Raw genomic sequence first — 12,530 nt, 5'->3', positions numbered from 1 at the left:
ACTGGAGCTGCGGAGGGCATTTACCTGGATGATACAGTGCATGGTTTTTTGAATGCATTATGGGAAATGTATTCCACAAATCTTTGCATGTCAGAGTCAGTTTACCGGGGACATTACTGGCCCGCCTTTGAAAACCAATTGAATAATGTGTTGTGAGGCTCTGAAGGAATCCGACCATTTTCTTCCAGTGACGAATGATGCGAATCGGTTGTGTGATCATTAAAGTGTTTACAGAAACACTCATTACAGTAAATAACATGGAGGAAACAAAATACCGTGGAAGAATTGGTGTTTTTGGGCCAGCTGTGTTCAAATTGGGTTCATTGTCAAGGTCATGGTCTGGTTATGATACGTACTTGTCTCGTGTCTGTACATTCAGACTGCTTGTCTGCATCGTTTGCACATTGTAAAATGTAAATGTAGAAATGGGTAGTGTCATCACAGTTTAGTTGCTGCTGGAGAAAAAAATGCTGCCACAATAGCTGTTGTGGAGCTTTCGATCTTATCACCTAATCTTCTTCAGCGGATGGAGTTGCCCACTTGTGTAGATTTCCATTTTACTTCAAAGACTTCTTGTCCATGTGGCTTAAAGGTTCAGCAAGTTATCGAGTCTGTTGTCGGCAGGACAGACATGGACTTATTAAGACCCCACGCTAAAGGTAGCTAGAGTTTGACATTTTGGAAAATTCACTTTCTACCTGAGAGTTGAACGAGAACAGTGATGCCACTGTCATGCCTGAGCAGTAAATACATAGGTGCCGCCAGCAGCAGGATAACTTACCTTAACACAAAGAGTAGAAACACAGGGAAGCAGACAGTCTAGCTGTGTCCAGCGGTTACAGAATCCACCTTCCGCCTCTACAGCTCACCAATTACCAGCCAGAACCTCACTAAACACTTCCTCCACAGACTTTATATAAAGAGCAATGTAGTGTGGTGTAACGCTATCCGATGATTTGCACTGTATCTCGGGGTCTTGTTCACGAGCGAGGGTAGAATGAAGCGAGAGACTGACAGGAGCGGGACGTTGTACCGGACTGTTTTAGTGAAGAGGGAGCTGAGATGAAGGCAAAGCTTTGAATTTCCTAGTTAATCTATGTACCAGCCCTCATCTATGGTCATGAGCCTTGGCTAGTGACCAAAAGAATGACATCGTGGATGCAAGCGGCTGAAATTATTTTCCTCAGCAGGGTGGCTGGGCTCAGAGATTGGGTAAGGAGGTCTGTTGAAAAGGAGACTGCTGAGGTAGCTCCGGCATCTGATTGGGATGTCTCCTGGAGGCCTCGCTTCGGAGGTTTTCCGGGTACATCTAACTAGTGAGACACGCTGGAGAGATTATATTTAAGATTTAGCCTGGGAATGCATGAGATCACCCAGGAGAGGCTGGAAAATGTTGCTCGTGAGAGGGAATTTTGGGCTAACTTGTTTGACCTGCTGCCACCGCGAACCAACCCCGGATGAGCAGAAAAAAAAATAAAAAAATGAATCACCGAATTAAAAATAAATGAATCAGACAATAGCCGTTCAGGGACATAGACATTTTCTTTTGGCAGGATTTAGCAGTGAGGTTCAATTTAGGGCCACTTTTTTCATCATTGTACAAGAAGGGCCAACACAAATTTAAAAGGATGGTTAAAGAAAGGTAGCTGGTTTATGTTATAACTTTTATTGTTGATATTTCATTGCAATTTTAAATTGCTCTACTATTGTATTTTTGCAGATGCATTTTCATTCCAATCGTAAGTGAGGACTAAAGGAGCTACATTAGGCTTTATTCTACTATATGACTAACTGCATTTCTGTTACACTGCTTTCTTCAGGTATTTGTATTCAATACTGTTTGATGTTATGAGGTCATTTTTATTGAGATTTACAGAAGTCTTGTTATCTAAAGTACATTTATGAAACATTATGTTAAACCTTGCAATGAAAACTACGTGCAAACAGTTCTCCATATATATGACGGAGGGCTGGATTTGACTCATGAGCCTCCATTCCCCTACAACTGTCCTGGCACATTTTAAATGGGGTCTTTCCATATTGCTTCAGCCTGAAGCCGTTAGTAGTTGCGGCTTGGTTTCATCCTCATTTCAACTCTTTATGCGAAGCTAATCTTGTCATCTCATGGCTCCAACTTGACATTTAATGGACATATTGTATAATAACACATAACGTACTGTGTGCGGTATTCATCTTCTCATCCAACACTCAGTGAGAAAGATCCCAAAATGTCAACTCGTTGAAAAGTTAAAGACTGAGGCTAACTAGCCAAAAGGATAATGGTGACATAGATGGTGTCTGAGGGAAACCGGCGGGAACTTATTGAAAAAAGAGGAGTGTTACATTTCAGTTTAAATGACTGATGGACTGAGGTTTCTCCTTTTTTTGGTGGAAGTTATCCTTACCGGAAACAAAAGTGGAAGGATTGAGGGTGTCTTATGTTGTACAGATTGTAAAACACGTTGCGATTCTTATAGGGCTGTGAACGCAGGCGTCCATGTGTCCCAGACGTTAATGAAACACTAAGTGAATGAGGTTTGTGGTGGAGCAGAGTATGATGATGATAATGGGTTTGATACTCTGATCACAACTGCCACTAAACGAGGCTTCAGCTTTTAAAGATGTCACTGTTGTAAAGCGAAATGGAAGCTGTCCTACTTTCTTGATGCACATTTTGAATCCCCTGCATCGTAATGGATTTAATGTGATCAAAAGTGCTCGAGTGCTTTTCTTGCTCTGTACTTGTTCACTCAGAAGGAAGTGAAGCTCATAAAAATATGAGGACATCCAGAGTAAATGTGCTACTTGATTTTTTTTATTTATTTTTTGGGCAGTTTGGCCTTGGTCTTTGTAAACCCTGTGCTGAAACAAAACAACGCTTAAACTCAGGCTGCGGGGGATTTATTTTGATTCAAAGTACGTCTAGCTCTGAGTGTGCAGTACTTAAAAGGAGTGGAGTCATGTCTGGCTTTTGTTGGCACTCACAGAAATACGAAAAATATAAGAGAAGAGAACTGAGTTCAAATCAGTTTGATGTTTACCCTTTGGCCCTGATGTGTCCCTTTTTTACATAAAACACAGGCCTGAGATGGAATTATTTAGTGCATCCCAATTGTGCGATTACTTTATATAGAAATAGTAAGTGTAGCAGTTTAAAATAGGATGTCTCTCCTATATGATTCATAAGAGCATCTTTTGTACTATGGAAGGAATGCATCACATATTTTCATTTACGTCTTACCTCAGCGAAAAGCAAGATCATGTGGCTGAGAAGATGAACCAGAGTTAGATGAAGATTTATTCTTAGAGCATATTGAGTGAAAGCTTGATAAATCGTTTTTGACCAACAGGAAGGAGATCCGACAAGCTCTGATAAAGCTCAATAAAAAAGTTGCTTTCCTCCCCAGAATGTCTCGGGAAATCCATCAGGCATTGTTTCAATTAGTTCCCCCTTTCATCCCGTGATTCGACAAATGTGATGTCTTAATGGAAACACTTTGCACGCATAGTGTAGATGTTAACTTTCAAATTACTGGAGCCCTGTTATAGTCAGATCAAATCTGCAATGTTTCTTCTAATTTAGTGCATCGTACTTCACACGAGCTTTGGAAGAGAAATCAAGTCCCTTGAACAAATGTGCCAGACAAGCAAAACCTTAAAACTGCCATGAATTATAGTTTGTCTATTAAATGTAATACTCTCTGTAATGTGAAAGGCACCAATCATCACTCAGTTCTTCAGTTCCCCTTAATTCTATCAAGCTCTATAGCATCTTTTTGGATGATATTTCCATCCATCCATCCCATTCTCAAGATCACCTTGAGGGAATTTCTTATAATTTTGCAAAAACATTCACTCATACTCAAAGATGAACGCATTTGATTTAATGTGGTGAGATGTCAGAGGTCACGGCTACTGTGTCCTCAAACACTTTTTTAGCCAAACCTCCAGGGTTCATACACTACTTTGGACAAAATAATGAAATGACGACATTTCATAACCAAAAAGGTTATATATATCTCAACTGACTATTCAGGAACAACAAGGGGAATTGTGACTGTATATCCCATTTGGTCAGTTACTTAATTGGTGACACTAATCTTGAGTGGCCACATTGAAACTGTGGCATTTGAATAGATCCTCTGTGCTGTCCGGTTGAGGCTGTGTGTGAGGCATCCACATTTTAGATGAGCGTTTTGCAGCAACATCCATGAGGGGATGTGCCCTGTATCTGCTGGAATCTAAATTGGCAAATTTTCGTGAACAAGTTCACCATATCAACCTATAATGTGGTGCAGTATGTCTGTGTTGTGGGGAAATATCCTCATTTGGTTACTTTTGTGACACTGAGAGGAGAAGATAGATCTTAATCTGTGAACTAGGTATGGAGCTGGAGTCAGGATGTACAGTGGTGTGAAAAAGTGTTTGCCCCCTTCCTGATTTCCAATTGTTTTGCATGTCTGTCACACTTAAATGTTTCAGATCATCAAACAAATTTAAATATTAGTCAAAGATAACACAAGTAAACACAAAATGCAGTTTTTAAATGAAGGTTTTTATTATTAAGGGAGAAAAGAAATCCAAACCCGCATGGCCCTGTGTGAAAAAGTGTTTGCCCCCTCCTGTTAAAACATAACTTAACTGTGGTTTATCATACCTGAGTTCAATTTCTCTAGCCACACCCAGGCCTGATTACTGCCACACCTGATCTCAATCAAGAAATCACTTAAATAGGACCTGCCTGACAAAGTGAAGTCGACCAAAAGATCCTCAAAAGATAGACATCATGCCGAGATCCAAAGAAATTCAGGAACAAATGAGAAAGACAGTAATTGAGATCTATCAGTCTGGAAAAGTTTCTAAAGCCATTTCTAAAGCTTTGGGACTCCAGAGAACCACAGTGAGAGCCATAATCCACAAATGGAGAAAACATGGAACAGTGGTGAACCTTCCCAGGAGCGGCCGGCCGACCAAAATTACCCCAAGAGCGCAGCGACGACTCATCCGAGAGGTCACAAAAGACCCCACGACAACATCCAAAGAACTGCAGGCCTCACTTGCCTCAGTTAAGGTCAGTGTTCATGACTCCACCATAAGAAAGAGACTCGGCAAAAATGGCTGCATGGCAGAGTTCCAAGACGAAAACCACCGCTGAGCAAAAAGAACATTAAGGCTCGTCTCATTTTTGCCAGAAAACATATTGATGATCCCCAATACTTTTGGGAAAATACTCTGTGGACTGATGAGACAAAAGTTGAACTTTTTGGAAGGTGTGTGTCCCGTTACATCTGGCGTAAAAGTAACACCGCATTTCAGAAAAATCATACCAACAGTAAAATATGGTGGTGGTAGTGTGATGGTCTGGGGCTGTTTTGCTGCTTCAGGACCTGGAAGACTTGCTGTGATAAATGGAACCATGAATTCTACCGTCTACCAAAACATCCTGAAGGAGAACGTCCAGCCGTCTGTTCGTGACCTCAAGCTGAAGCCAACTTGGGTTCTGCAGCAGGACAATGATCCAAAAAACACCAGCAAGTCCACCTCTGAATGGATGAAGAGAAACAAAATGAAGACTTTGGAGTGGCCCAGTCAAAGTCCTGACCTGAATCCTCTTGAGATGCTGTGGCATGACCTTAAAGAGGCGGTTGGTGCTGGAAAACCCTCCAATGTGGCTGAATTACAACAACTCTGTAAAGATGAGTCGGCCAACATTCCTCCACAGCTGGAAAAGACTCATTGCAAGTTATCGCAAACGCTTGATTGTAGTTGTTGCTGCTAAAGGGTGGCCCAACCAGTTATTAGGTTTAGGGGGAAATACTTTTTCACACAGGGCCATGTGGGTTTGGATTTTTTTCTCCCTTAATAATACAAATCTTCATTTAAAAACTGCATTTTGTGTTTACTTCTGTTACCTTTGACTAATATTTAAATTTGTTTGATGATCTGAAACATTTAACTGTGACAAACATGCAAAACAAGAAATCAGGACGGGGGCAAACACTTTTTCACACCACTGTATATTACTAGTTTGGCATACAGACTGGAGACGGGGGGAAGGGCTTGCCTTCGTTTGTCTACAATACAAAAAAAAAAAAAAAAAGAATCGCACCTCTAAAGCTCATCGTGGGTGGTTTGGCTAAACCCACTTGTGAACAGCAAGAGACTACGTAGATTGTATGTTACAAGTACACTTGCTAAAACGTGAATGTGAAACAACATATCGTGCACGCTATTTTTAGCTACTTAGCTAAAGCAGTTTTAATTTCCAATCACTAACAATATTATCCTTTTGAATAACAGAAGGGGGGGGGGGCACTGTTTCTTCCTACAGCTCCCCAGCACAAAATTACACCTAGTTATATGCTGGGAATATTCTCTTCCTGACAGCACCATATGTTGTCTGTCAAAAAAAAAAAATCCCATATGGAAAACATGCAATTACAATGGTGAATTTCATTGTGTTAAATCCAAAATTGTACAGTTAAATTGTATTCTTCCTTCTGACAAAACATGGGTGAGCCCGAAGATGTAGCTTAAAATGTAGATCATGTCAATTATGTAGATCTTTTTTGCCTACTGTGATGTCATTTGTTCTTTCTAGCAATATACCATTCAAAGTACAGAGCTGACAGCTTGGACAAGCCTACTGTAACACACTTGGTGTGAACACACCCTCAGTGTTTGGTCTAACAGCTGAGCGGCCACGTGCATGGGCAGGAAGGGAGAGGCAGGTGTGATGACAGGAGGGGGATGGCTGTTGGTGGCGGTGGAGACGGGGGAGGCGGCTGATCAGGAAATGGTGTGTGGAAATCAAATTTATTTTTCATACGCTGCTGAGATGGCATGTCATATATCATGCTACGCAGCAATTTTGTGCCGGTCCCGGGCTCACAAAAGATGAAAGAATAGTGATCAAAGATACAGAGAGGGAAGTCAGCTGCTGGAGTTGCTATGGAATCCACTTCCAGTGAGAACAATATAAACTGTTGAATTAGTCATCCAGCATACTGTCACTATTGGTTTTCAGCATCGTACAACTCACTTCAAACATCCAACTCTGTTGGATATTTAAAGTAATACTGAGAGAATACAGTGAGCCTTTTTTTTTATATCGTGAAAGCACACGAGGGTTGGAAATAAATAGATACTGTTCATAATCCCCGGGATGACTGCAGATTTAAAGGAGTATATAATTGACCACGTGGTCAAATTAAGAATATTAGGACATGAATTATGTTTTGATCCAACAAGGACATTCTTTAAGATTCTTTAAACATGGTCTGATGTAGTTGTAATTTTTTTGTGGCAATTGTGCAATATCTTTTTTAATCAATTTCAATGAACAAACTATGAATGCATGTATATAATTTATTGTAGACTATAGTCTGATGAGTTTCATGTTATGAATGAATGAAAACAGCCAGTATCATCGATATCTCAACTCAATATGTCAACAATCTTTCAACACCAGAACATCGCATGACAAAAAAGTGCAACTTGATTGGTTGGATGTTGGTTGGATTTTGGATGGAATCATATCCAGATGTTTAATCAGATGTTTTTTAAGTTGGGGGGGGGATATATATATATATTTGTGAACATTCAACAGTAAAAAAAAAATAAAATAAGCTATTGACATTTTGAAAAGATTAATTCAAAACTAAAAATCCAGGTACATAATTTAAATTCAAAAATGAACATTATTTTAAACGTGATAATGCAGTGATATATTTGCTTCCATATTAGGCTTCTCGTTTTTACTTCAAGTTTGCCTGTTTGTCTTTGCACTTCCAATAGAAGTGTTTTTCTATTGGTCTGATAAACTCAATCACTGTCCTATGACTTTAACAAGCAGACTAAAAATAACAAACACAAACTGATAATAAGGAACATTAATACAAAGACAAACACGACAAGCTCTAATTTAAGATACAAAATCAAATATTTTTTGCATTTCATGTTATCTTTTTGAATGATAGTAATTTTGGGTTGTATTGTATGTCAGCTGATTTTTTTGTGTGTCCACGTTAGTTTGCATGTGTTATTAAAAAACAAAAAGAAACCCATAAGCCTTTCCCCAGTGTATAAAAGCTGAAACAATGTGGTGACAGTGGAAAAACACACTCCTGCCTCATTTGTGTTTCATGAGTCAAAAACATTGTTTCCGTCACAGCACTTTTCATATTTCTGTAATAACTGTCGCTGGTTTTATATTCCTCCATAGATGCTTCTGAGATTCACCAGAAGCTTTTAAAGCCATAAAGATATTATGGAGTTGGCTGTGAATGTTAATAGATGGGCATCACAGATTTTATGCCCCCCACCCGGCATGCTTCAATTGCCCTACAATGTTTTTTTTTTTTTTTTTTTTTTTTTTTTTTTTTTCATTTTTTGCTGCCTTCAGCTCCTATAAAACTCTCCGTAAAGGATTGTATGCAGGCCCGTGCCACACTTCTTTACTCCACAACTTCCTGGTGGCTATAAAATATACTGTTGGCTCGAACGCAATACTGAACGCCGCTTAGGAAAGACAAAGCATCCATCCTGCATTGTAATATACAGAACAGAATTGTCACATCACATATTTCTCTTTCAATTACAGTTTGATTTATTTCTTCATTCAGTCAGCTTGTCATCGATTGGCTACAGCCGGCCCTCTTTCCAACATTTTCAGTTTGTTTTTTTTTCTGCTGAGAGAATTTTCACTGTCTTGTTGCACACCAGAGATCAACCAATTACAGTATCTATATCAGGCTTAGAAGCTATTTCTACTTCACTGGCGCCATGGAAAATGTTCTGATCTGTACCCAGTTCCATTTTACGATTTCTAAAGGAGATATCAAGCTACATATCGAGGCTGACAACATATTCACTGCAAAAAGCATATTTTTTGCAGGCCATTTGTTCTGTAATATTGAGGTACTTTTTCTTATATATATAATTCACAAGTGGGTGTTTTATTATCTTTGAAAAAAACAATTGATTTGCATCTGGAACAAAGAAAATCTGACCCCACTGGCAGACATTATATCAATTTGGGTTTTAACACAGCACTAAATTCATTGACTGTTTCAAAAAAACACACAAAAAAACCACACCATACAACTGTAGATCTAATTAATAAGAAATGACACTCAGCAAACCCACACAGCACTTATCTTTTGCTTTATGAGGATGAATACAAATTCAATTGGTGAGGACTGTGTGGGTGCAACACTTGTTTTTGCCTTTTCACTATGATTTCACTACTACATTCTATAGCCTTCAATATTACCTGTGTCTGTGCTACAAAACAAAAGTATTTGAGTCTGTGGAAGAGCATAAAGAATGTAGTGACCTCAAATATGTGGTTTCTGCCTTTATGACTGGGGATGCTTTGACATTTGTCGATTTCAAAATAGTGTCCTTACATCAAGGCTGATTGACTGTAACTGATTCAAGATCACTTTTGTGGGCATTTCAGCTTTATTCAGTTGAAGAAAATGTGTGTAAAGAGGGTGATTGCAAGTCAAACTTGTGTCATCCATCAATTAAAAAAAATGTCACAAGTGAATTTACAGTGTGACAGTGATCCAAGGGATACTTTATGAAGTCAGACAGGTAATTAAGTTTCATCATTTAAATTGGTGACACATTTTTAACAGAAACCATGCGTTACTAACGAGAGACTTTTGTATCATCATTTAGGCTTTCAATACTGTGTTAGCATTATTAATTGTTATTCTTATTGACTCAATGACTAGCTGGCAAATTATGTAAAAAAAAATAAAAAAAAAAAAATTCAGCTCGGCAATGGAAAGTTTTAGTCCAAATAAATTGTTCAAGTAAATATTACAATCCTAATTTTTAGCCCAATATGCTATAAAACACTATGACACTATTGTATTTTGTTCTTATCGGACATTTGTTATTATTTAAAAAATGTTGTTCGATTTAAAACTTCTGGTTCAGAGAGACTAAATGGTTAAGAAGGGCTGACTTGCCAGGCAACCGGACAAAGTGAGCAACTGTCCCCAGACCCTGAGGAGCCCCAAAAGCTAAGTTAGTGTTTCATTCACCTCCATTTGTTTTGGCAAATAGATTAAGAGGGGCAATGTGTCCGTGTTTACAGGGAGTATGTTCCCAAATAAATGAGCATTTACTCGTTAATCCCTGGGCAATTTTTTTTTTTTTCAGTAATAACTCCACAAGTGTGAGGTCCATATTTTACAACTTGGACTGAGTTGGGATAAAATACAATAAGGTCTCCTGTGTCCTCATCACTAACATTTTTATTTCCACCTAATCAAACTGTAAAATAGACTATAAATAACAAAGAGTAACAAAGAGTCTGACATACTGATGTTATTGAAGCTGTTCTAAAAACTGTCAACTGCAACGCTGGCAAATTTCATAAAACAGAAATAAAGCACAACAAATGCTACAGCCATTTTAATCACAGTACTACGCGGCCTCTTCATTGAATGTGTTTAAACTTCTAAAAATGGAGTCAGTGTGTGTTACAGATATGGCCTTGTCTCGTTCCAGGGATCTGTAATTAAACCACCACAATTTCACCACAGGAGGTCTGGTTGCCAAACTTATTGGGGACTTGGGTGGTTGCAGGGTACATATTCAGGGAGCAAGGTTCAGACTTTTAGACCAATTACAGGAAGTCGAGGCAGGCTGTCGTCACACATTAAAATATAGTGGGAGAATAAAAAAGAAATAACTCAAAATAAGCCGCAGTAGCACACGGGGTAAAAAAAAAAGGAGACAAAGTATTTCATTGTAATTTTGGTCCAACAAAGAAATCAAAAGTTGACTTGAAAAAAAACACATACAAATGTCAAAACTCTACTTATTTTCCAGGAGGCTGAGAGGCAGAGGACTGAGAATAAATCCACCTGAAAAAAAGAAATGGCAGCAGCAGAATATAAAAGAGCAACTAATGAATCCGTTCATTCATTTCTCTCCATCCAAACTGAAAACCGAACTGATAACACGCTGACGGCAGACTGACGGCCGTCTACAAGCCAATTAATGTCAAGTACAGGGAGAAGCATCCTACTGAGGTAATGACGGCAGGATGTTAAAAGTTCTCTAGAAAATTTAAAAAAATGCCAATATGAAACCAAAACAAAAAAGAAAAATACAATACGACTGTAGTTGAGCTTTACACCAGAGAAGCCATCAAGGTGTTTGAACTGAGCGTCTGTTGCAATCATGCCCACGTCTTAAAATCAGTCAGCCTGTGTAGGTGATGAGGTGATGCAGGTATTTTGTCAACACTCCCACACTATGCTTCAATACATCATGACATTTTTATGCTGCGAGTTGACATCGACAATATGCACCAGGCAAGGTGAGGCATCAATGCATTATGTAAGTGTAAATCAAATATTTCCCACATTGATTTTTCTTTTTTGGCGCTCAGTATGAATCCCTCAGCCCAGCAACGGAGAAATCCCAACCCCAATTTTGGCCTAGCACATCAAATCTCATTACTGGATCGGTGCAGACAGGGATTATCATTGTATCTGTCAACCACAACAACAACAGATATATTTTTCCATCTGCCTGATTTAATTGCTTATCAACTTGGGATTTCTTCGTGTTGTCATTAAGTGATTTCGCATGATAATTAATCTGTTTCAGTGCTCAAATGAAACTCCTCTACAGCACAGCCCATCAGCTCAACAAGCTCATGTGATGCATTCCAAACTAGGCCACCTTTGATGCGCTGCTGTGTCGCACACAATGCACTATTACTGAGAAAGAATCAAATTAATCTGCGCTAAATCGGCACAAGTTTTGGTTTCCCCACGGTGACAAACCCGCTGGAGCTGAACTAATACTGTTAAAAAGCTGCACCGTCTGCCGAGTGCTTCAGTCTGATGTGTTTTGCTGTAGAAAGGAAGAAAAGTTGTCTCGCAAGAGTTGAGTCAGAAAGCAATTGAGCTCAATCTTGCCAAGAAAAATACTTTTTTTTTGTTGGGTTTTTTTTTTTTTGCAATGCCATTTCGGAAATCTCACCTGTAGGATCACATCTATTTTCCTCCCCTGTCTGTTAGGTGTGTCATGTTGTGAATTGTAGCTCTTTTTCATGGTGTTGTTTCTCACCCGCCTCCCCCGTGATAAGCACTTCACTTTCATTACCGTGTCAACTGTAAAGCTTTTGTGAACAAGTACAAAGATAGGAATCTGCTCGTCAGACATGTTACATTGCCTCTTATTGCATCATGGCGTCAGCAGTATTCTTTATGCCTTCAAAAAAATGTTTTGAAAAGGGAAGTTCTTTTGTCCGCCACAAAGTGTTTTTACCAGTATGCAGAAAACAACTAGCACTTAAAGTAAGTGTGCGCTTGGAGTGATAGAGGGAATTAACCGAACATCTGGTGAGAAACCCCCTTCAGCATGCAAGTTTTTATTTTCATTTTTGTGGTGCTGACTTCGTAATTATCAGGCACTACAGGGGGAGAAAATTGTGATTCACTGTTTATTATCTTGTTGCTGTTGATTGAAGGATATAAATAGAGCAGAACTCTGAA

General features: G+C 39.0%; 1 protein-coding gene across 2 annotated transcripts in view; it reads left to right on the top strand.

Moving 5' to 3' along the window:
- Positions 1 to 12,530, top strand: part of LOC138630365 (leucine-rich repeat and fibronectin type-III domain-containing protein 2) — a 132,065-nt gene that overhangs the window by 90,625 nt on the left and 28,910 nt on the right. The gene's annotated exons all lie outside the window — the stretch shown is intronic.

The sequence above is a fragment of the Brachyistius frenatus genome, unplaced genomic scaffold, assembly GCF_029030835.1.
Source record: "Brachyistius frenatus isolate BFR_SWC_R1_liver_20210118 unplaced genomic scaffold, ASM2903083v1 Contig_133, whole genome shotgun sequence".
NCBI lineage: Eukaryota > Metazoa > Chordata > Actinopteri > Embiotocidae > Brachyistius > Brachyistius frenatus.
The sequence above is the reverse complement of the archived record's forward strand: the minus strand, read 5'-3'. Positions and strand labels throughout refer to the sequence as shown.